Genomic DNA, 21,148 nt, shown 5'->3' with positions numbered 1-21,148 from the left:
AACACTGTATTTCTTTTATGTTTTTCAAATTTTGAAACTTATTTATTTTTGACTAGCTATAACATGCTCATGATAAAGAAAAGTTGAAATAGTTAAAAAAGGTGTTCAGTGAAAAGTAAATCTCCTTGTCACTCCTGTCTCCCAGTCTACCTCCTCAGAGACAGCCACTGTTACTGGTTGTGTGTCTTCCTGGATATATTCTTTCTGTATAAAGTACTCAGCTTTTCTAAGTCTACCTCACCTAAAACCGTATTTGCTGTAGATGACAGTGTGGTTACATTGCCAACTCCAGAACTTTCTCTGCCTCTGAAGTTGTCATTCACCTTGAGGTCACAAAGGTAACTTAAGGGAAAGTAGTGGAGGGTAGTCTGAGTTGTGCAGTCTTGGGAGACCTGATTCCCCTTGTGTTAGAAGATAGCACTTTGGGACTGGGAAAATGTAAACCAAGTGGGAGGCTTTGTTTTGTTCTGTTTTCATAAAAATTTGTATAGCTACAACCCCTCTCATCGTTCCACTATCCCAGATCCCCTTACAGTCTTTTCCTTCTCATCATGATAGCCCACATTCTAAAGTAAGCTGGAGCTTCCAGTAGTAAGCTATTGACAATTTTCAAGAATATAGAAATAAAGGCCCTATTCAGAGAAGAGTGCTGGCCAAAACAGATGAAACATACATTCCAGACTTTACCTTTAGAGCCATTTTTCAGATTGCAGTTTGCCTCTCTGGTAATTAGGCTTTCCACTTTAGAAGCTCCCAGCCAGGTAATGTAATTGTTGACTAAGGAGCAAGGAAGAGAAGCCAGAGGCTGGCTTAGACTAAACTTCTGCTTCCTGAGAATTACAAATGTACTATCTGATTGCTGAAGCCTAAAGCCATGTAGTAAGAAGAATTTCGCTTAGCATAGTCCAGTTAGAGTAACCTCTAATAAGCATTGACACTTTTGTACTAAGCAGAACCAAGAAATGGAAATGAGTGATGTGAACAGGCATTTGGGGAAGTTTATTAAGCAAATATCACGGAGCACCTGCTTGTATGCAAAGCACTGTGCTAGGTGCTGCATACACAGTGGTAAGTCAGACCTGCTTCCTGCCTTTCTGGAACATTCATCTAATGAGAGACCAAACAGAAAAAAATCAAGTAGTTTATAAAAAATTGCTAAGTGTCATGAAGGAAATGAATGCTACAGAGAGAGGGAATGATGGAGAGGGAACCTCTTTATCTAAATGGTCAGGGAAGGCCTATCCTAACTGGTAATATTAAAGCTAAATCTCAGAATGAGAAGAAGGCACATGTATCAAGAATGGGAAGAACAGCAGATGGAGGGAACAGCTCCGCAGACTCTGATGTGTAAAAGGTTTGGCATGTTCAAGAAACCAAAAGGTTTGGGATATAACATAATGATTAAGGGTATGAGAGGCACAAGTTAGATTTGTAGCTACAGCTGGGCCAGATCATTCAATTCCATCCTAAGTGAAAAACCATTAAAGGGTATTCAGTGGAGGAATGACATGTTTGAGTCACATTTTGGGATGATTGCTGCCTGCTAAGTAGACAATGGTTTGTAGAGGGAGGAGAGTGAAAGGAGATCATGTTGGAGATTGTTAACCATCCAGGTTAGAGATGATAATGGCTTGGAGTGGGTGGTGGTAGTAGAGATGGAGAGAAAATGTATTTAAGATATAGTTTGGAAATAAAATCAGTGACCTGCTAACAGAGTGGATACAGGAGTAACAGAGGAATTAGGGACAGCTTCCTGGTGTGTTTGAGCAGCTGAATTAGACAGCACACCACTTATTGGAATGAATAAGACTGGAATGGGAATAGGTTTGAGGAAGGAGAAACTAAGAACTCTGTTTTGGATTAACATTTGAGATATGTGTGAGATGTACAAGTAGAAATTTCAGATGGTTGTATATGTGAGCTAGAGCTGAAGGTTAGTCATATCTAGAGCTCTGCATCTGAGAGGCATCGAAAGAGCGGAAGGTATTTAAAGCAGTGGGAAGAAACGAATGAAATCCCCTGGAGCTGCACTACCCAACACAGTAGTATAGCCACTGGCTATATGTAGGTATTATAATTTAAAATTTAGGTTCTTATACTGGCCAGATTTCAAGTGCACAATGACTATATGTGGCAGTTGGCTACCATATTGGATAGTGTAGGCATAGAACATTCTCATCATTTCAGAAAATTCTATTGGACGGTACTGCCTCCAGAGAGCATAGCAAAATATGACGACCCAAGATAGAGTCCTATGAAACACCAATTCGGTATTTAGGGAGTTGGGACAGGAGGAAGTGCCAGGAAGAGATAATAAGAAAGAGCAGTTGGTGGGAGATTGGCAATGTTACCAGTGGACACATTACACAGGCAGAGTTGATATAGAGTTGAATACTTGGACTAGTGCTAGAAGGAGGTAATCATTAAGATCCTGAATATTAATAAGCTCCCAGAGTGAGGATGATATGTATGCTAGATGACGTCAGTATCTTAAAATGGGAGAGAGACAGATAATGAATAGGAAGAACAACCCATAGAAATGGAACCGTGAAAGAGAAGAAACAGTTTGGACTTATGGAGGAGCACCATGGAAGTTGATCAACCCTGGGAACTCTTTCCCTCCAAGATGGAAATGTTTGTAGACAGAGTGGTAGAATGGCAAGACAAATTTTAGGAGTATCACAATGAGAGAATTATCAAAATATGGCAAAAGATGCGTATTTCAGATGGATTAAGAAATAGCATGTAGAAATGGATGGCCCCCACCAGGAGAATTCCTAACTGTTCTTTTCCTTACCAGCGCCCCAGAGACAGGTACTTGAAAGCCCAGAGCCTATATCAAAGATGGTAGTCTGTGATGAAGGATTCATAACATGGAAGACCTTCCAATTTGTAATGACACTTTCCACACATCTCAAAGAAGAGGAATGAAATCAATACTTCCAAAATTTGGGGGAAATTTAAATACAAAAGAAAAATTAGAAATTTAAGATACTTTCTGATAAATTGCAATTAGAAATATATTAAAATCAAAATTGATTATGGTAAACTTTTGTCTTCAGAATTTTCAGAAGTGGGATCAGAAAGTGAGGAAATGTAAAAATAGTGTATAGAGTCATTCACATAGTGAAAATTAGCTGGCCGGCCCAGAATCTCTTGGGGTAATGAATTATGAAATCCTTCCTGTTTTACAACTCAGAGAGTTACAGAGTTGTCTTAGAAGCACCTTGGTTGCAAACCAGTATCTGCAATGCTGAGCATGTCTTTGTCATGGCCAAGTCAGGATTCCATCTTATTCATCTCTTACTGGGTTCCCAGCATCTATTCTCTATGGGGACAATAACCCAAACAATCTTTGGGAAAACATCCTTACTCAGCCATGTGGTTTGGCCTCACCCCCAACTTCATAAATCTAGGCCCATCAACTTGTCCTATTTGGCCACAGAGCCCATGAGATATGAGGAGATATTTACCGGGCCTTCTGAAAGAGAGACGCCTTTCTTTGAAGCAACCAAAGAAGACGCTTTCTGTCCTCCTCTATGTGATATATAGGAAGATATGAGGCCTTGAACTAAGGCAGTGCTTTTTTTTTTTTCTTGTTAAAAGGGCAGGTCGGGGGGAATTTGGAGCTTCCTGGCATTAACACGTGGAGCCTGAAGGTGAAGCCAATATCAAAGAAGACAGTGGCAAAGCAGAGAGAAACTGGGTCTCTGGTGACATTGCTGAGCCACAGCCCAAGCCTTACCCGAGGTAGACTTACCTCAGAACTTTTCAGCTATGTGAGCCAATACCCATCTTTCGTTCAGCTAGCTAATTTGGGCTTTCTATTATTTGCAACTTAGTCATACTGATACTTGGTAGTTGGTAGTTGGCTTGTAGTTGAAAGCACTGGTTTCTAGTACCACGCCTTAATGTTACATTTTCTCTTGGTTAGTAGTCACACAAACTGCTCATTTGTATCTCATCTCAGTTGCTTGGAGTTTGAGTGGCCAGATAAGCACCTGTCCAGCCCTAAACTTCATCTCATGGGTACAACCAGACTGGTACTTTTCATACCTTAGCATACTTCCAAATGTGAATATAACACTCTCAGTTGCAGATTCTCTAGTGGATAACTTCCTGTCTCTTTGATGTATTTTCTAGACCCCCCCCCCCCACCCGACTTACGTGAATTTGGGGTTTGCCATGTCACCTATATTTTAAGTTGGATTCTTGTGAAACAACCAGATAGTTTTCATATCCACTAATGCATTGTTTTATTGAACAGTGTTCCAATACTATTGAGAGGTTCAGAGCCCCCTAGAGCATGTTCTCTGAAGTTGAAAGTCATTTCTCTGCCAAGTGATTGAGAAGTAAGCAAAAAGCTACTTTGCTTATCTTAGCAAAAAAAGAAAACAAAAAGAACTGACTTTGAACTTTTTTTTTTCCCCAAGAGAAGAACTACATTTCTGGTGTAAGTGATACAAGTGTGGGAGTTAAGCCACTGCATTTTTCAGTTTCCACCCCCATTTCCAGCATCCCCAGTCCAGGCTGGACTAAAGTGTGTGTAGTACGAATGAAGCAGGAGACCCATTCTGATCTCTAGTATACTGAGCCCACTAAAGTTGATAAAAAGGTATTCACTTATTTTCAAGTATATAACAAAAATTCATTTTGTTGATAATACAAAAAGAAATGAGAAAGAATTGGTGTGAGCAAAGCAACCAAAATGTAAATTTGCCTATCAGATGATTAATACAAAAAGAAATGAAAAAGAATTGGTGTGAGCAAAGCAGCCAAAATATAAATTTGCCTATCAGACAATCAACTGTTGTCTCAGGTGGTGTCCTACACTGTAGATTACTCTTCCCTTCAGATGTGTTTCCTGCCCACCAAAAGCAGCCTATGGAGAGGTTGACATAGGCTTTTGCCTCTGCCCTGTTCCCTTTGAAAACATAGTAATTCTATGGGATTATTACTATTAGTCATAGTAATTCTATGCATGGGATCTAACCACCAGGCCCCAAGTTTATTTTATTATTTTCCTGGGAGACTCAAAGGATACTCGTGCAAGTGGGCCTAAGCTCCTCTGATATGTCTGTCCTGGGGGTGGCAGATCAGATTCTCTGATGTTCCTTTGAAAAATGCAAACCTGTGTGAAGAGGAATCTAGAAGGAGGGGAATGGAATATGATGGAAACTGGTAGCAAATAACACAAATGACCAAAAAACCCAGGATGTCTACAGTGAAAGTATTCTGAAAAGGTAACAGACATACCCGAGGGAAGCCACCCATGACGAGGTTAATATGGAAACTGAAAATCAACTCAAAGCATACATAAGACATAGGCATGACCCATTCATTCCTTTCTACCTCCTTGACTTCACATAATTACTCTCTCAGAGTTTGGTGAAAGCTATTGTCTTTTTAATTCTCTCTCTAAGATCAGGAAGATGTTCTTAAAATGAAAATCTAATTATATAAATCTTTTAATCATTTTCTGTGGCCTAAAAAAATCCAGGGCGCCTGGGTGGCTCAGTCGTTAAGCGTCTGCCTTCGACTTAGGGCGTGGTCCCGGGGTCCTGGGATCGAGCCCTGCATCAGGCTCCCTGCTCTACTGGGAGCCTGCTTCTTCCTCTCCCACTCCCCCTGCTTGTGTTCCCTCTCTCGCTGGCTGTCTCTCTCTCTCTGTGTCAAATAAATAAATAAAATCTTTTTAAAAAATCCAAGTTCCTTAGATCTTAGATATTCTAATCATTTTCTGTGGCCTAAAAAACAAAATCCAAGTTCCTTAGATCTTAGATATTCAAAACTGTATTGCTGATTTGTTTTAATTGATGGTTAATTGATGGTTTTACTGTCTCTCCCATCAATCTCCAACTGAGGTCTCTACTATAGCCATATTTCTCTGCTTCTAATTTTTAACCATGTTTTGCTCTTTCTGTATAAGTCAGTGGTTCTCAGCTGGAGGTGATTTTGCTCCCCTTTACCCGCACAATTTGGCAATGGTAGAGAAATATTTTGTTGTCACAGTTGAGGAGAGGGCTGCTGCTGGCATCTAGTGGTAGAGACAGGCATGCTACTAAATATACTACAATGCACAAGGCATTCCCCCACAACAGATTATCTGGCACCCAGTGCCAGTAGTGCTGCCATGAAGAAAATCTTGTACAGGCCAACCTCATCTGGACGTTTGTTGATCGTTTCTTTGAGCCTTTAAAAACTTGGTACAGGTAAGGGTTAAGTTTCAACTTAAAGAGAGCACTAGAATAGAAACACAGATTTATTAAGAGGAAAACTTTTTGCCCAGGGTGGGTGATCAAGTCAGTTGCCAAAGCAGCTGTGTTCTGCCAGCCTGCAAAGCCAATCTTCTCCCCTAGGTCAAAGAGCGCAAGAACTAGAAATGAGTAATAGGTGACGTAGTGGACTTGATTGGTTGCTGCTCTGGCCTCCATCCTCCCCTTTCCTCTCTTTAATAGGCACTCACATTTCACAGCCATATAGGATGGTGGAACTACACTACCGGCTAGCAGCGTGGACCCTGACTGGCTTAAATCAATTGGAGTAATGGCATGTCCTTTGCTACACTTCATGGTTGTGACCTAGGTTGACCCAAACAGAGCAGAGCTCAGGACTTTTGAAAATCGTTTCGGGAGAGATACCCTCTCTTTAGTCTTGAATTTAAATTGAGAAGCATATAGCGATGGCCACCACCAGCTTATATAGTGCCTTTGTGCAAACTAGAAAGAAGACATTCCTGTGGACAGATGAAATCCAATGTATTCGTCTTTTTTTCATTTATAGTTTGTGTTTTCATGTGTCTCATTTAAGAAATCTTTGCCATAACCAAGGTCATGTTTTTCTGGTTTCTTACATGTTTTATGGTTTCAACTCTCACGTTTAAGTCCATTTCAAGGCAATTTTTGTATAGGGAGTGAGGACTGGGTTAAGATTAATTTTTTGGATATAGCTATCCAATTTTTCTAGAACCACTTGTTGAACAGATTATTTTTCCCCATTGAAATGCAGGATCAGAATTCAATATGTGAATCTATCTGTGGACTCATTGATTTCTTTGTCTATTTTGATGCCAATACATCATCTCCATTGCCATTAGCTTTATAACTGTCGAAATCAGGCAGTGTAAGTCTTCCAAATTTTCCCCCAAGGTTGTTTTGGCTTTTCTCATTCCTCTGCATTTCCATATACCTTTTAGAAGCAATTTGACAATTTCTACAAAAAAAACACCTGCAGGGATTTGGTTGAATATAGGTCAAATAGGCAGTAATTGACATCTTAAAAATATAGATTTTGACCCATGAACATGGTATATCTATGTATTTTAATTTTGTAGTTTTTCTGTACAGGTGTGGCACATCTTTTGCCAAATTTGTCTCTAAATATATATTTAGAAGCCATTGTAAATAATATTTAATTTTCAATTTCCTCTTTGCAGAATATAGAAATAAAATGGAATTTTAAATATTGATAAGTATCCTAAAATATTGGGCTATCCGCCTAGGCAAACCCATCAGCCCCATTAAAATTCCCCTGCCATGACCATGAATTTTCTTCTAGGTGCAGAAGGAAATTGTTTGGGAAAGGAACTGGACCTGATGGAGGCTGGGGGGTGAGCTCAGCATGTGGGCCCCGCTGCTCATTGGCCTGGTTGGACACCGCCCCTTCACCCGGTGTCCAATGAAATGAATAGCCCCACCTCTTACTCTTGTTTTAGACTGCTGCCACCGCCCTAGGGAAGTCAGTTAAACACCCGGGTCTGGGTTCCTCGAATCAGAACTGGGAGACAGGTAGGAAGATGGGAGGCGCACACAGCACCCGCTGTCTCTTTTCCTCCAGTTAGTCTCCCAGGATCTGAAGGAGGAACCACCGAGGTGTGGGGTCTCCACGGTTCCTAAGAGAGAACCCAAGGGAGGTAATGAGCAGGCAGGTCATGGTGACAATGCACTTCTGGCACAGCGTGTTTTTCTTTGCGGGGGGGGGGGGGGTTGTTTTGTTTTGTTTTGAAGTGCGAGGGTACCGTTTGAGTGTTGACTCTTGTTGACCACAACTTATGTCGAGAGAAAATCTGCAGGGGCCGAACGGAGCCCACAGTGAGCGGGTCCGGTTTGGCCCTGGAAGGACTGGAAGGAACCCATACAGAGCCCGGTCCAGAGGTCCAGAGCCCGACTCTGGTAGTCGCTTTGGTCGCGACTAGAGGAGATGTAGCCAAGCCTGGAGTGTTGGCCAGACTTCCACCCCATCCCCCATCCCACCCCACTTCCAGCTTTTCCACCACCCTCATCTGTTTTCCTGTAAGGCGTCATGACAGGGAGCTATGCCAACAGCCCCACAAGGATATCACCATCCGCCTTCTGGGCCACTCTGGCCCTGGTGGACACGCTTCTCCCCTGTTTCCTCGCTTGCTTCTGGGCCCTAGGAACACCCAACCCTTTGCTCTTAGGATGCCCAACTCCAGAATCCCCTTCCTTTTCAGGTGGACCTAGAAAATTATAAACACTTCATTCGATAGGCATGGCTTTTAGCCCAGACCAGAAGCTTCTAACTGTCCATGGAGCAGCCAAAGGGTCTAGTACGTTGCAGCTGGGGAGTTTTACTCCAAGATGGAACTTGCTTCCAAATTATTGGGGTGACGTAAAGAATTCTTATTTTCCATGTCTGTCCATTCACCTTTTTCATTACATTCTCTTTAACCTTGTGTCATAACATTAAAATTCTGAGGATTCCAACTTGACAGGGGTTTACAATCAGTCTCTGTTCATGAAGTAACTTGGGTGGCAAAAGACTTATTTGGTCCTCATATCAATGCTTGAGATTATCTTCTGGCTGACATCAGATGCTAGAAAATGTTTTGAGTTATTTAGGAGAACCTCTAGGTCTACAATATTTCAGATAACTCACATAGGGCTTTAATAATTTTGAAGCATATGTTTTTCAACAGCTAACTACTTGATCTGACCTTTTTGAAGCCTTCTTGTTTGAAGTCCCAGTCTCTGTGAAATACCTCCTATATTGGACAAATAGGTACAAAGATCCAACAACACCTTGATTTAAGAGAAACAGAACACCCATGTCCAAGGGGTACCTAATTACTCATTTTGTAAGGAATCACTACTTGTGTTATATCGGATAGAAAACTTCCTTGAAATTAGCTTTGCATGTGAGGATTTATGTTGTCTTTTCATGCCCTTCAATTTATGCTTTTGACTATTCTGTCCTTAATACAGTCTTTATAATCACAAAGATGTCATGTCTAGCATCATCTGACAACTTTTCCCATGACCCACATGCCTGGCTTCCTTTACCTCCCTGAAGTGCTTTAGCATCAGAATGCCATGGACTTGGGAAAACAGAATTGTGACTGGGTTGTGGGATTTGTCTTGTCTGTTCATGCATGATGTGTGAGCAGAGCGAGAACTGGGTATGGTGGTAGCAACCATTTTGTCTCAAACCAAACCAGTTAAAGTGTAAAGATCTACCAGCACATAGAGTTTTGGTATGTATGGAATCTCTGGTCTACGCAGTGGTACCTGCTGTGTTACAGGCATTGTCTTTAGTATACCTTGCAGAATCAACCCACTGTTTTCCAATGATGAACAGAGTGAGATTTGTAAATAGTTTACAAATATAACACTATAATATTTGAGATATGCCTTATAACTTGGTATGTAATTTTAACATGGCTGCAATTCATTTTTTCCCAATTTACCTTCTCCCCACCTTTGCCAGAGCTCTACAATTAATGAGGCATCTTAAAATCAACCTATATGTCTTAGAAAAAGTAGTATTAGGGAGTCATCAAAACCTTATTGGTAAACTATCTCCAAGTCTCGTTTTGGTTTAATTCATTTGAATGGTTGGCTTTTATTGATGAAAAGAAATTTTGAAGTTGCCTAATCCAACTGTCTTATTTCTATAGAGGAAAAAAGCAGAGGTTGAGAGTTAAGGACTTTTTCAAGGTCTTCCAGTGTTGTGTGCATGTGTAGTAAACATTTTATAATCTGTGGTATGGGGATTCTAGGGAACTTTATTCACAGTTTGGGGCTCCATTTTTCTTTTTGGTGTATAAATCCTCTATCCATAGCTCCCCCGCCCCATCTCCTCTCCTGGCTGCTTTCCTGTGATCCCGTGATTATGGATCTAGATTCCTGGATCCTATAGTTTTCCCAGGCTCCTTCCTAGAATGATGTCTGCTTTGTCTCAGCATTCTGATCCGTGCCTATTATCTTCCTCTTGTGAGCAGAGAATCATGCCGCCCAGTATAAATAATGTTAAATATTAAAGCAGGACCTAGGGGTAGAAGTTCTATACAAGGAATTGTGGTCAGTCCCATCTAGCTGAGGTATCTCTCTGTGCCTTAAGCTCCTGAGAGATTTTCTCTGTAAGAGGAATTAAGGAAGCTAGAAGATGACAGGAATATTCCTAATCGCCTGGCATCATGTGGGCTTTGGTTTCTTCGTCCTTCTGCCCACTTGAGTTTGGAGAAAAACCAATATAGGCACTTCACTGAAACTGAGTCTGAAGGTGAAGATCCATCCATCTGTATTTACCAGCAGGGTGACCTCTGAGAGGTCTCAGATAAGATAAGAAAGATAGAAGAAGAGGTACACCTGGCCTGAGAGGACAGGATGAATCCTGGGAGCTGGGTGGTGGCAGCAAGCATTACCCTTGGGACATGGAAATACCGTTAGCCCGAGAACAGCACAGGGGTTAGGGGCACTGGTCCCTGCAGTCAAAAATCCGTGTATAACTTTTGACTCTCCCAAAACTTAACTACTAATAGCCTACTATTTACCAGAAGCCTTACTGATAACGTAGTCTATTAACACATATTTTGTATGTCATACATATCTATGCAGTATTCTTACAATGAAATAAGCTAGAAAAAGGAATATGTTATTAAGAAAATCATAAGGAAAATACATTTACAGTACTGTATTTGTTTTTAAAAATCCATGTATAAGTGGTTCCATGCAGTTCAAACACCTGTTATTCAAGGGTCAACTGGACTTGAAGCACAGGCGTAAACTAGTTATGGAAACTCAATCCCTTATTCTATTCTACTATCCTATTAGCCGACGTTTGAATATACTGGCATAACACCAAAAATGTGGGAGTACTTTAACCAACATTTATAGATTGTGCAATTGATGTTTGGCATCCGTTGATCACAAGGCCAACCTAACGACCAGAGTTGTTTACATCTCCCCTGTTGTCTTACTTTCGTGGGTGTGCAAAAATCGTATTACAAATGCCCCAACTACAGACCCCAACATCTGTGTTTTGCTTCCTGCCCAGTAGACCATCCCCACCTGACAGCTTCCCACCACCATAGTAATAAAGGCTTTTGCCTATGTTTTCTGCTCACTCTTCTGTCTCCTAGCCCTGTGTGGTGTGGCATGCCCCCATCTTTTCAGGAATTATAAGTAATAAATCTTCTTTCAAATGAAGTTATCTCCTTGCCTGTCACCTTACCATACCTGGTTTCTAAAAATCCTCAGTACATTTTAAACACAGGATGAACCCCACAATATATAAATTTTCATGCCAAGCAATGGCAAATGCTATGAAAGACAATAAAACTGGGAAAGGGTATAGAAAAGGATAGATAGAGTGATCAGGGACAGACTCCAGTGAGGGAACATTTGAACAAAGAGACCAGAGTAAAATAGGGATCCAAAGGTGCTGATACTTAGGAGCGTAGCATTTCAGGCAGAGGGAACAGCAAACACGAAGGGCCTGAGGCAGGAGAGAACATGCTTGGAGTGTGTAAATAGGAAGACAGTGAGGCAGCATTGCTGAAGAGTAGGGTGGCTTCAGGGTATGGGAGGGGGACTGATTTGTGTCCTCCCCAAATTTCTCTGTTGAAGCCCTAACCCCCCAGTACCTTAGAATGTGACTATATTTGGAGACGGAGTCTTTAAATACATAATTAAGTTAAAATGAGGTTGTTAGAGTTGACCCTAATCAAATCTGATGGGTGTCCTCATAAGAAGAGGAGATTAGGACACAGATACCAGGAGTGCACATGTGCAGAGGGACAAGCATGTGAAGAGTCAACAAGAGGATGGCCATCGACAAGCCAAGAAGGGGCCTCAGAGGAATCCAACCTGCTGGCACCTTGATCTTGGACTTCCAGCCTCCAGAACTGTGAGAAAACAAATTTTTGTTATGTCACCCAGTCTGTGGTATTTTTGTTATGTCCTATAACTAAACCATGATGGCAAAATGTTGCTATCTTACAATGACCAGTAATTAGTCAGCGTAGCTGGCACGTTTGACCTGTTTTCTCCTGGCCCAATGTTGTTTTCTCTAATTTTGTGTGTTACTTACGTTTCCAGATAACAGGCAAGCTTCCTGATAGCATTAATGAGTTTACACATTGTTCACGTACCCCTCACCTGGACTAGCCAAGTTATTTGATTTTTTGTTTGATACTTGATTAAATAATAAGAGTCTCACTTAATTTTATCTTAATTTTTCTTGCTTCTTTTAAAAATTTTTTTTTAATTTTTTAAATTTATGTAAGTAATCTCTACACCCAATGTGGGGCTCAAACTCATGACACTGAGATCAAGAGTCATATGTTCTTACAGCTGAGCCAGCCAGGTGCCCCTTTGTTTTCTTCTTAATTGTTAATCTCCTTATTAATGCATTCAATTTGTACTGCCCCCTCCCCCAAGACGGTAGCTTCTTCACTTTCTCATTCTGTTTTAATCTTCTCAGGCCATTCCCAATATGAGATTTCTGTTATCAACAATGTTACCTTCTCAGACCAACCATAATTTTCTTGTGCTCTTTGCATCTCTCTCCATAAAATCAGACATAGGCCCCTTCCGTTTTTGGTCCCAGGACTTTTCCTTGGCTCTTTTCATCCTCTATTCTCTGTGAAAAAAATCTGTAAATATACAAAAGCTGCATACTTACAGGATACAGTCATATCCTTGATGATGCCGTTCCCTCTCTAACATGGCTATGAGGTGAAATTTACATTTATGTATGTATGTATGTATGTGTTTATTTATTTATTTATTTATTTATTTATTTATTTATTTATTTATTTATGGTCAGCTTGTGAAATCAGAGCTGAATTTGAGCTTTTGGCCGCAAAGAAGACATTTCTGAGAAAAGCAAGTCCTGTGGCTTAGTTTCAGGAGAACATCTAAGAGACCTTTTCAGGGACCTAGCTTTCAAGTCACTTACGAATCAGAGGATAAGACAAGCATTCAGGAAATCTCAGAGTGGATAGAATGAAAAAAAAAAAGAGTTTCAGCAAAGAAGGGAGTAGATAACAAGAAAATTCCTGTGGAAAATAGATGTCATCCACATAAGAAAAAAAAATCAGTTTGTATCATGTAACACATCTGCGGTTTCTAGGTGAAGAGATTTCCTATAAACTGTCTCTGAAGGAGGAGATGCGTCCACCTGTAACCAGCAGGGTAACTCCTGAGAGGACCAACAACAGGAGAGCAGTCCTACGTGTGCAAAAATTGTGGCAGGGCCTTTAGCTGCAGCTCCCACCGCTCTGCACACTCAGAGAATCCACCATGGGAGAAGCCCTCTGAGTGTAAAGAGTGGGACAAAGACTTTAGCTTCCACTCAGCACCAGCAAGCCCACCCCGGAGAGAAGCCTCTCAGATACAGGGACTGTAGCAAGGCCGTCAGTCGGAAGATCACCTCTGTTCTACACACTGGAGAAAAATCCCGTGCAGGTAATGCATGCGGTGAAGATTTTAGTTTGACTCACAGCTCATTTGCCACCAAGTACTACACACTGGGGAAAGGTCCTACCCTTTCAAGGAGCGTGGGAAAGTCTTCACTCAGAACTCACATCTCCCCCAGCACCAGAGAAAGCTTATCAGCGGAAGGATGGCAGCAAAGCCTTCAAGCGGAAAGTCAGCTCCAATCTGCATCAATGGAGCCACCCTTAGGCAAAACCCGAGGAGTGGGAGAAGAGTTTCCCAAAGAGTTCAGGATGAGGCAGGACCAGAGGCTCCACGTTGAAGAAAAACACTTTGAATGTCAGGAATGTGCGAAGTCTTCATTTGGAACTCCAATTTGATTCACCATTGGAGAATTCCTCCTGGAGAGAAAGTTTAAATGTAATTGTTGGTTTATGTATCCCCTGAGTGCCAGTTAGCAGGCCCTCCTCTTCTTGGCCTGATTGTCCCAATCCAACTGGACTTCCTGCCCCGCCCCGGAGTGCTCCCTCGGCTCCAGCCATTCCTCTCCGCTCACTGTCTGCGCTACGTACTGTTTCAGAGTCTACCTCTGCGCCCTTGCCTTTTCCGCTCGCAGGTTCCTCTACCCACCTCTTCCCCTTTCTTTGACCCTGTCTACCCGTAAGGCCTTTTCAAACTTATCAGTTTGATGCTGCCTTTCTCACTAGAGCCTCCTTCCTCTCTGTTCTCTTGAAGAAAGCCTAATTCTATTTAAAATTTACGTACTGGGTTTTTATTATTGTTGTTTTGTATTTTCTTTTTTTATGTTCCCTCCAGTTTACTCAGTATCATTTCCAACTCTGCAGTGGTAAGCTTCTTCAGAGCAGGATAGGTCAGGAAGTTGTAATATCCTCAGAGGAGATAAATGAATGGAGTTGTATAGTTGATACTGTCGAGGATTGTATCAGTTTGTGTCCAATTAGGAGACAGACACCAACAGAATTTAAACAAGGGAAGTTTAATAAAAAGAATTATTATTATTATTAATTATTATTATCTTAGAGGATGAGAGACAGACAGTGAATGGGGAGCGGCAGAGGGAGAAGGAGGGAGAGAATCTTAAGCAGGAACTTGATCTCACCACCCGGAGATTATGACCTGAGCCGAAATCAAGAGTCAGCTGCTTAACCGACTGAGCCACCCAGGTGCCCCAATAAAAAGAATTATTAAGCTATGATGAAAGAATAGCCTATAAGATGTAAGAGGATGCTATATGGTACCTTAAGACTGATGGAGATACCAAAGGAAGGACAAACTTGGAAGGGAGGTTTCTCCCCAAGGCTGAGGTTCAAACCTTGTTAGAAGGTATAGCTGTAGTCCACTAGGTGGCAGAAAATGATCTCGTTTGCTCAGGCTAGAGCTGTTTTATAGTTGCTGGGCATGTGGGAAAGAACCTTCTAGGGCATGAGTAACCTATAGTCAGGAAACAGGTACACAGATGGCAACATTGTGGGCCAGAGCACATTGTATTCACATTGGAAGAGTCACTAGCGACAAAGCTGGGGTGGAGATGTTTACTGGAGATTGACATGCATATTAATGAGTATGTGGAATTAGGATTTAATACACATAGAAGTAGTTACGATCACCAGGCTTATATGCAAAGGAGAAAGTGGCCATCTGGACTCACTAAAGGTTACACTAATATTTGCCAATGATCTGTGTCATTAAATGAGTGTTTGCCTTTCAGATTTATTTATCTGTGACATGTGGCTTAGCCTTCAGAGATTGTTCACATGGTATGAATTTTCTTAAATACCAATGAGAAGAATTATCACAGAATTGCACAAATTATGAAGGCAAAATGTTCCTGTAAACTCACTATCTCAGGAGATCATACTTTCATTTTTATATGTCTCCTTTTACTCCTCGTCCCATATGTATACACAATTTTTATAATCTTAATCATAACAAATTAATTTTTAAATAACTGTTATCTTAAGCAACTTTCCTCTCTCCCATTTCCATATGATTTTCATGATTACTCTTTGTCAGTGAGTAGACTTACCTTTATTATCTATTCCCCTCATCAAATGTTAAATTAAATTTTTGAGCAGTGACTTTGTCTTAGTTGTTGTTGTTTTTTTAATTCAAGATATCCATCACAGTGTCCCGCACCCTATAGGCAGTAACTTCTTGTTATTTGAAATTATTTGGTGGACATTTAGGATAATTCTTGTTGTTAGCAGTTAATAATAATGTTGCTATAATCAACTAGGGGATTGTAGCTCTTTTCCTTCTTTTGTATTATTTCCTTGGGATCAAGTGTCAGGAATGAGAATACAAATCCAGAAGCATGAAGATTTTTATTTTTGAAACGTCATAAAATAGCTTTTATAAAAGTTCATACCAATTTGTCCTGTTTCCCAGCAATGTAGTGAGTTTGTATTTGTTTGCAACCAGCAGTGGATATTACAATTCAGTTTTTTAAAAGATTTTTTTTAAAATTTATTTGAGAGAGAGAGAGCACAAGCAGGGGGAGCGGCAGAGGGAGAGGGAGAAGCAGGCTCCTCGCTGAGCAGGGAGCCTGATGTAGATGCAGGGCTCCATCCCAGCACTCTGGGATCATGACCTGAGCCGAAGGCAGATTCTTAACCAACGGAGCCACCCAGGCGCCCCTACAATTCTTTTCAGAGATTGTTATTTAATAAGTGTAAAGTGGAACCTCAGGGTTTGAGGGTTTTTAAAAATATTTCTTTAATATAAATTGTAATATTGAATTTTTTTTCACGTTAGGCTACCAATGCTATTTTTTATGGTCAATTAATATCATGTACATTTTTATCCACTGAATTTTAAATATTTTTAAAAAGGACTTAAGATCTTTCAAAAGACAGATGTCGTCCACATAAGAAGTTGGAGAAAAATGTTGATATCAACGTGACTGTCTTTGCTTAGATTTTAGGTAAATTGTTTGCCCTGAGGTTTCAACTCTCTAATATATTCAAAGGAAATTATCAGATAATCCAGCTATTTTTTGTTATAAGGGTTGGACCATCCTCTTCAGTTTTCTACCTCTTGAGAAGAGATGGATTTCTTGATTTTTTATTTCTCAAAGTGGACCGCGCTTAAAAAAAAAAAAAGAACACTAACCAACTGTTTGCAGATATTCCATAGCAACTAGTGCAATGGGATGATTTTTGAGAAAGAGGAGGCACTTACCATGAATTTCACATTCACCCCGACTTTCTCCCTGAGAACATTTGCCTAGTGACACAGAGTTAGGGCCTTTTTCAGTGTGTGGAGAAGGTAGAGATCAGACCTTCTATATGTTCTGTGCGTGTGTATTAATATGGGGAAATGTGTAGAAAAAGCACCAAATGGTTGACAAGGGATTGGAGTGTGTGACATTACTGGTTGACTGACCTCAGAGCCATTTTCTGGAACCACATGTCGCTCATGTCACTCACAGGTTGAATTCAGGGCTCGGGTCACTGTAGCTACATGCTAGCCCTTGGGTATGAACTGCATTTTCATATAGGCTAGACATTGTCTACCTGTCATCAATGTGTCACGACAAGAGTAACTGGCCTAAGGGGCAACCGGGGAGTTGAAATCTTGCCTTCGTTCCACTTGGCATGTCACACATCCATGAGATTGTATCTGTGTAGGTGATGCTCTTTCCTAATGGGCACTGAGGTGCCAGATGGGCTCTTCTGGCTATTCCCAGAAGAATGGTCACCTTTCTCTCTTGCTGTCTTTCACTATATGATATGGAAAAGCTAAATGTTCAGTTTTCTGGTCTTTCATCCTAACTTACCATGATTATGATATAGACTGTTACTCATCTCCTAGTCTCCATTCTCCTTTGCTCTTATAGAAATTGCTAAATTTCCCAGTTTCTCCTATGGTATGTTTGGTCATGTGACCAACTTCTGGCCTTTGTGATGAAATGGTTTGTGCAACTCTCTGGCCATGCGCTTAAATACATGCCCAGTACCACCATTAGGCAGAGGAAAACAGGGTCCCACCTCAGGGCATGCAGGGCTTCTTACACTTTGGTGTTCCTTCCTCTACATTTTTATGTCACCCGCTGGTTCCGGAGGGTGGCTGGGTCCAATAGTGCTGTCAAATGGGATACTACAAGGATAAATTGTGACATGTGTGAGCCCTGGGTTCTGTTTCTCCTCTTTGGGACACTCTCTGACCTTTTACCCAGTGTGTGGAGTTGACCAGGTACACACGTATATGGTTGTGCCAGGGTTCTATGGCTGGGCCTCAGTTTTGGGAGGGTGGCTGGCATGGTTTTTCTTTCACAAGATCACGAGACTGGGCCATCAGAATGATGGTGACAGTGATTTTGGGCGCTGACAGTGACTTGCTCTGTCACTCACAGGTTGAATTCAGGGCTCGGGCTACTGTGGATCCCCTGCCAGCCCTTGGGTATGAGCTACATGTGGGCCTTTGCGTCCGCTCTTGTTCATCTGTGTTCCTACTGCAATGCTGTCTATGTCTGCAACACCCAAGGACAATGGAGGCAGCAGCAAATGTCCTTTATTTTGTGTCCCCCCATTGCTGGCATCCAGGATGGTCACTTCCCACCCTCTACAGGCTCTGGAACCACTTGTCAGGCAGTTCTGTGGGAGTAGCCACTCCTATATCCTCTGAGGGCTTTCAACAGGCTTTCTGATAGATGTCCTCTCATCTTTAAATTGGTGTAGTGTTGGGCACCTGGGTGGCTCAGTCGGTTAAGCATCTGCCTTCAGATCAGGTCATGATCCCAAGGTCCTGGGATTGAATTCCTCATCGGGCTCTTGTCCCTCTATCTCCCCTCCCCCTGCTCATACACACACACTCTCTCTTTCTCTCTCTCAAATAAATACATTAAAAAAATAAATTGATGTAGTGTTGCCATGTTGTCCTGGGTCTGTCTTAAGCCGTGCTGGATGGGGATGGACATTCTTAGGTAAATTGAACTGCTCTTCTTACTCTGCTTATGGGTCCACTGATTATCCTCCCCACTGGTGGTGGTGTGTGGAAAGGAGAGGTGTGATCAACATCGAAAGACGTCATGTTCTAGGAACACAGTGATTATAGCAGTTGCTGTGGTTTGAATGTTTGTGTCTCCCTCAAGACTCAGATGTTGAAATCCTAATCCCAATGTGATGGTATGAGGAGGTGGGGCCTTTGGGAGGTGCTCAGGTCATGAGGACGGAGTTCTGATGAGTGGGATTGGTGTTCGTATAAAAGAGACCCCACAGACTTCCCTAGCTCCCTTCCACCATTTGAAGAAACAGTAAGAAGACCATGTCTGTGAACCAGGAAGAGGGCTATCACCAGAATTCAACCATGCTGGTCCCTTGATCTTGAACTTTTCAGCCTCCAGATGGTGAGAAATAGAATTGTTTATAAGTACTCGGTCTCTGGTATTTTGTTACAGCAGCCCAAATACATGAGACAACAGTTCAAGAGAAGTCATGACCATAAAACATGTTATTTAATGATTATGCTTCAACATTCCAAATGGTAGATTTAACATGCCCAGAAAATGCATTACAATTCACATTTTCCTCCATATTCTTTGTAAGACTTGTATTTGCAGTCATTGGAACCAACTTTGAGAGTATCATTAGAAGCCAGTATTTCTGGGTGGCATGATGCTGCAATGACATTAGTCATGATGTAGTGAGTGTTAAATAAATGGTATTAGAGAACTGAAGAGGCAAAACGATCTATATTGTTTCAATACCATGGTAAGTTCAGGATTTCAGGGCTTATCAAGAAAGACAAGAGAAAGAAAGGAAGGAAAGAAAGAAGGAGACAAGAAGACCAGGAGATGGCATTATTGTTCAACAAGCTTTATTGGGTAGCACCTGCACTGGGAGAAGGGGACTTCCACCAGGAAGAGGAGAAATCCTTACAGAAGGGGACTGCCCAACAGGGAAAGAGGGTAAGGGAATTCTGAAGGGGGGAGTGGGGGACAATTAAAAAGGAGGCTTACCTGTCTAGGCAATGTAGCTCAGAAGCAAGGTGGGAGTCTCTGGGTCAGAGAGCTTTGAAGGGCAGCAGTGGTTTGGAATCTTTTATGGCCACAGGGTTTTTCTCATCTATGGCTAGCTGATGTTAGGTACAGTTTCATGGTTTATGCAAAGCAGGTAGTCTCTAAATGGCTAAAAATATGCTCATTTGGTTTATATTTTAAGCAATTGGATGGGTAAGAATTTGCAAAATGTGTAAAAACAGTTAGATATGTGTGTTCTTAAAGTTTGATATAAATTCCTTATGTTTGTAAGTTACTTAGACAATTGTAACTGAACATTCAAATTCAATATTCAAATTGCATTAATTTAATGTTAGGGACAGTGATGTTTTGCTGAAACTAAATTGCTTTTCTAAATGAATATTATACTAACCACTATAGTATAGGTACTTTTGATCTTGCCTTGGCATATCTACCCAGCCATGTACCTTGTGATGACTCAGTTTCTTCTGAACGGGAAGTGGGATCCTAACCCTTGCTCTCCCATATTTAAAGATCTTTTGGAAGTGATCAGAGGAGCTCTTATAAAGGTCTGGGGTTATGCTAACCATTGAGGACTTGAGATTAAATTACCTTGAAGAGATGTGATCTAGGTTCCACACAAGCAAGGTTCTCATCAATTCTAGGGAATTGTTGGCCTTAGTAGGGTATGGCTGAGAGCTGGATGTTCCTCTGGATCCAGCCTTCTTGGCAGTGTGGTCGTTTTGTGGGAGACAATGGTTGAGCGTGAGTGTGAGATACAAGGCTTGTAAACTTTGAGTCCCATGTGGGCATTACAGTAGCCTAGGTAGGAACTAGGTGAATGAGGACTTCCAGTTGTGGTGGACAAATGAAACTTGCCGAACCAATCAAGATAGTCTAAGAAAGGTATGCAGGTATGTAGTCTTCTATCTGGGGCCTAGACTCACTTTGTCCTGCTCCTGACCCTCCCTCCCTCATGCAAGTGGCTCTCCCTATTATGCAGGACCAAAAAGCACCGCCTTCTTGACATCCTGAGGGTCTTCTAGGTACACAATAAGATCACTACTCTATTTCTCAACTTTCATTCAGCAAACGTTTTGGAGGCTCCTCTGTTCTGAAGTCCCCACCCCATCCAGGCCACCCCCGTAGCCTTGTTCAGATTCCCCCACCAGGCTGACTGCTCTTCCAGGCTCTGAAGAGACTCACCTCCAGGTGGGAAATCTGCCAGGCAGAGGCGGGGCCCGTCTGGTTGGGGAACAGACTGCTCATTGGCCTGGCTGGGCCCCGCCCCCTCACCTGATAGCCAATGGAATAGTACCCTGCTTCTTGCTTTAGCCTTAGGCTCCGCCTCCTTCTGGACAGTGAGTTGGATGAACTCCATCCGGGTTCCCGGGCTCAGACCAGGAGGCAGGGAAGGAGGCTACCTCCTCGCCTGCCCTCCATTTTCCTCAGGTGTGTCTCTCGGAAACTAGAAGGGGGGAACCACCAA

General features: G+C 41.8%; 1 protein-coding gene across 4 annotated transcripts in view; it reads left to right on the top strand.

The window, feature by feature from the left end:
- The window catches only part of GASK1A (golgi associated kinase 1A), a 121,099-nt gene that overhangs the window by 19,005 nt on the left and 80,946 nt on the right, over positions 1 to 21,148 (top strand). The window contains exon 1 of one of the 4 annotated variants that reach the window (XM_057316108.1): positions 13,261 to 14,099. The exons of the other annotated variants lie outside the window; for them this stretch is intronic. The gene's annotated coding sequence lies outside the window, so the exon portion shown is untranslated. Of the gene's footprint in view, positions 1 to 13,260; positions 14,100 to 21,148 lie in introns of those variants that run through there. 4 annotated transcript variants of the gene reach the window in all.

This window comes from Ursus arctos, unplaced genomic scaffold, assembly GCF_023065955.2.
Source record: "Ursus arctos isolate Adak ecotype North America unplaced genomic scaffold, UrsArc2.0 scaffold_20, whole genome shotgun sequence".
Classification (NCBI taxonomy): domain Eukaryota; kingdom Metazoa; phylum Chordata; class Mammalia; order Carnivora; family Ursidae; genus Ursus; species Ursus arctos.
The sequence above is the reverse complement of the archived record's forward strand: the minus strand, read 5'-3'. Positions and strand labels throughout refer to the sequence as shown.